We start from the raw sequence: 3,679 nt of genomic DNA, 5'->3' as shown, positions 1-3,679 counted from the left end.
AGCTCAGGGGGCAGGAGAGTATGGAGGGATGGACACTGGGAAGAGGTAACTATGGGGAGGAAGTGGGAGGGGAGCTGTTGCATTGTAGTAAACTGTGGTCGATGACATGAGACAAAGTATATGTGAACTGCTGTATGGAAAGTGAATTTACTCTGTAAATCTTCACCCAAATCACAATAAAATTTTTTAAAAAATTAATGTTGCCACTTCTGCTCTTTTTTGATTACTATTGGCTTGGTATATTTTTTTCCATCTCTTATCTCTTAATTTGTTTTTATCTTTGTATCTAAGGTGGGTCTTTTGTAGGCAGCATATTGATGGGTCTTCTTTTCTTATCCAGTCTGCCACTCTCTTTCTCTTGATTGATGCATTTAGTCCATTAACATTGAGTGTAATTAGTGATAGATATTAATTGATTGCTGTCATTCTGTTGTGTTTTTCTGTCGTGTTGTTGGTGTTTCCTTGATCCACATACTTTTCTGTGCTGAGTTCGATTTGTTGTCAAATGCTTTCTCTCTTTTCTTCTTTATTGTTTGTTTTGTGTTTATTAAACCCATACATTTTCCTTCCTTCTGGATTTGCTTTTCTCTGTGGTTACCTGGGAGTGAATTCTTGTCTCCACATTTTTAGAACAGTGTGTTCTATAAGGCCATTGTCCTGTTTTCCTCTCCATTTGGAAGTTTGTACCTAGAAGTTTTATTCCCTCTAATAGGTTAGTTGCTGTTGTTGTGTGCAGATTGGCTTCCTTTATTTTTAGTGTACAATGTTTTATGGTCTTATTTTGAGTTTCCATTTCTGATTTGGTTTTAGTATTGATGCCACGTATCCTGATTTTGTTCGTCTATGTTGTGGGTTCTCTACTGGAGGAATTCCTTAAGCATTTCTTGTAGGGTTGGTCTGGTTTTCACAAAATCCCTTAATTTCTGTTTTTCTGAGAATGCCTTGATTTTGACCTCATATTTGATGAATAATTTGGCTGGATATAGGATTCTTGGTTGGAAGTTCTTTTCCTTCAGTGTTTTATATATGCCATCCCATTGTTTTCTTGCCTGCATGGTTTCTGCTGAGTAATCGGAGCTCAGCCTAACTGTTTATTATAAGTAATATTTCTTTTGTCCCAGGCAGCTCTCAAAATTTTTTCTTTGCCTTTGGTTTTGGAGTTTGATTATAATATGCCTCGGTGTTTTTCTCTTGGGATCTATCCTATATGAGGTTCTATGAGCTTCTTGGACAAATATCTTTTCTTCTTTCATGATATGGGGGGTGTTTTCTGTAAGTCTTCCACCAAAAGTGGGTTTTTTTGCCACTTCTTGTTCTGGAATTCCAATGAGGTGTATGTTGTTTCTTTTCATGTCATCCCATATAACTCTTAGGTTCTCTTCATTTCTGTTAAATCTTTGTTCTGATTTTTCTTCCTACAAGCTGGTATCCAGGGATTTGTCTTCTAGTTGGGAAATGCATTCTTCAGCCAGTTCCATCCTACTCTTTTGTGCTTCTACTGTACTGTGTAATTCTGTGATTTTGGTATTTGTCTTCTGAATTTCTAACTGCTGTTTTTGTGTGAGTTCTGATTGTGCATTAATCTTGTTATTTTGTTCTTGAATGATTTTCCTGAATTCTTCCAGGGAGCTGTCTGTGTTCTCCTTGCTTCTGTTTGGGGTTTCCTTAGGCTTTTGTAGATCTGTATAAACATATCTTCTAAGTTCCTTCTCAGATAATTCTATTGGCTCCTCTTCCATGTTTAATGATAGCTTTGTTTGGTGTTTTGCCTCTAATGCCTTATCCTGTTTTGTTGTTTGATTTGAGGTTAACTGTTGTTTCCTAGACATTTTGAGGTTGTCTTTAACTGGTGGTTATGTATTGATTTGTTTTTGTTTGGTTTTATGATTTAATATTTGGAAAAGGTGGAGCTGGTGTATTTTATTTTATTTTATTTTATGGTTATTAATTCAGGTGTGCTGGGCTGCTCTGCAGTTTTTTCTTGTGATGATAGAATCTCTGTGTGGAATGTGGATATAGGTCTCTGTTTGTCATAAAGAGGGTTTAGGATTCGAGCCGGCAGTATTATGGTGGCTGAATGTGATTTTTCTATTGGATGAGTGAGGATATGGGCAGAGAAGGTGGTAGGAGAAGAGAGAATGAAGCAAAGCTCCAAGTTACAAGGAGCGGTTTCTAGGGCTTCGAGCAGGCTGCTAATGATGATGTTGTACTGTTATTCATAGGCCCACAGCTCAAGTTAAGCAAAGACTCCAATTGTTAGGGGGACACACTTTCCACCAGGTTTAGACACATGTAAAAACTCCACTCTTGAAGCCCCTCCTGCAAAAAAGCTGACCCAAGATAACTGCCCCATTCCGCAATCTGCAGCAGGTGTTCTTTCCAGGGCTCACCCACTTGTGATGTCAATGGTCTCTCTGTTCAGGTTTCAGTGGCGCTAGAGCCAGAGAAGTGCTTGCTTGCACCCAGCAGACCCAAGTTTACCATCAAAAGCAGGTGCTGGTCCTCCATGCCAAAAAGCTGACCCAAGATAACTGCCCTGTTCCGTGATCCACTGCTAGAGTTCCTCCCAGGGCCTGCCCACCTGACTCTCTGGTCAGGTTTCAGCAGTGCTAGAGCCAGAGAAATGCCTGCTCACACCCAGTGGACCCAAGTTTACTGATAAAAGCAGGTGCTGAAGGTAGATCCATCATGGGGTGACCGCTGGTTCACTGGTGTTGTGCGCCTTCTCCTCTCCCCCAGGGAGGTCTCCAATGGCCTTTCTCGCCTGCTGGTCAGTGCTCTGCAGGGCAAATTCCCCTGTTTTTTGTTATTTTTTTCCCTGCCCCTTTCTCCTTTCTAATCCTACTCCCCTGAGTTTGGCTCCCTCTGACTCAGTGAGCTGTTCAGAGCACCAGAAACCCTATTTCAAACTGCCATACCTAGTTTTTTTCAGATACTAAGATGCTAGAGGAAATTAGCATGGGGACTAGTGATGAGACGCTGTTATGAAAATCCCCTTGAGTTACTTTTTGAGTATGGTGTGAGATATGGACCTTCCTTCATTTTTCTGCAAATGGATACCAGTTTTGCCAGCACCATTTGTAAAGAGGCTATCTCGCCCCCATTGTGGTTTCAGCTCTTTATCAAATATCAGCTATCTATAGGTGGTTGGATCTATTTCTGGGTTCTCAGTTCTGTTCCACTGGTCAACGTGTCTATCATTGTACCAATACCAGGCTGCTTTGACTACCGTGGTTGTATATTAGCTTTTGAGATTGGGGAATGTGAGACCTCCAACTTTGTTTTTCTTCTTCAGTAGTGCTTGGCTTATCTGAGTTCTCTTTCCTTTCCACACAAAATTATTGATTAGGTTTTTATGTCCTTACATAAGGTTGATGGAATCTGAATCAGGGTTACATTGAATATCTACATTGCTTTGCATAGTATTGATATTTTCACAATATTCAGTCTTCCTATCAACGAGCATGGCATATTCTTCCATTTATGTAGGTCTCTTGTATTTTCTTGTAGTAGTGTTTTATAGTTTTTTGTTTGTTTGTTTCTTGTTTGTTTGTTTTGTATAGGTCTTTTGTGTCCCTGGTAATATTCATTCCTAAACATCTTATCTTTATGATGTTGTTGTTGTTATTATGTGCCGTCGAGTCGGCCCCGACTCATAGCGACCCCTCCTTGGGTTTCC

This window comes from Orycteropus afer, unplaced genomic scaffold, assembly GCF_000298275.1.
Source record: "Orycteropus afer afer isolate SDZICR_OR568_19922 unplaced genomic scaffold, OryAfe1.0 scaffold00210, whole genome shotgun sequence".
Taxonomy (NCBI): domain Eukaryota; kingdom Metazoa; phylum Chordata; class Mammalia; order Tubulidentata; family Orycteropodidae; genus Orycteropus; species Orycteropus afer.
This window is presented reverse-complemented; position numbering follows the sequence as displayed.